A 228-nucleotide genomic window follows, 5' to 3' on the forward strand; every position below is an offset into this window, starting at 1 on the left:
GGAATTTTTTTTAAGGAGGGGGAAAGGTTTTATAGGAGGTGGGGAACTTATGGAGCGGGGGGAGGGATTAAAGGAGGAAAGGAAAATTTGAGAGGCGGGAGGGAAGGGGAAGAAAAAAAGTAGTGGGGGGATTGGGGAGAAAAGGGGAAAGGGGAAAGGGGAAAAAGGGGGGGAAAAGTCTTATAATGACTAATAATACATGTAAACAGTACAGAAATTTTTTTAATC

This window comes from Penaeus monodon, chromosome 15 (genome assembly GCF_015228065.2).
Source record: "Penaeus monodon isolate SGIC_2016 chromosome 15, NSTDA_Pmon_1, whole genome shotgun sequence".
NCBI classification, from domain to species: Eukaryota; Metazoa; Arthropoda; class Malacostraca; order Decapoda; family Penaeidae; genus Penaeus; species Penaeus monodon.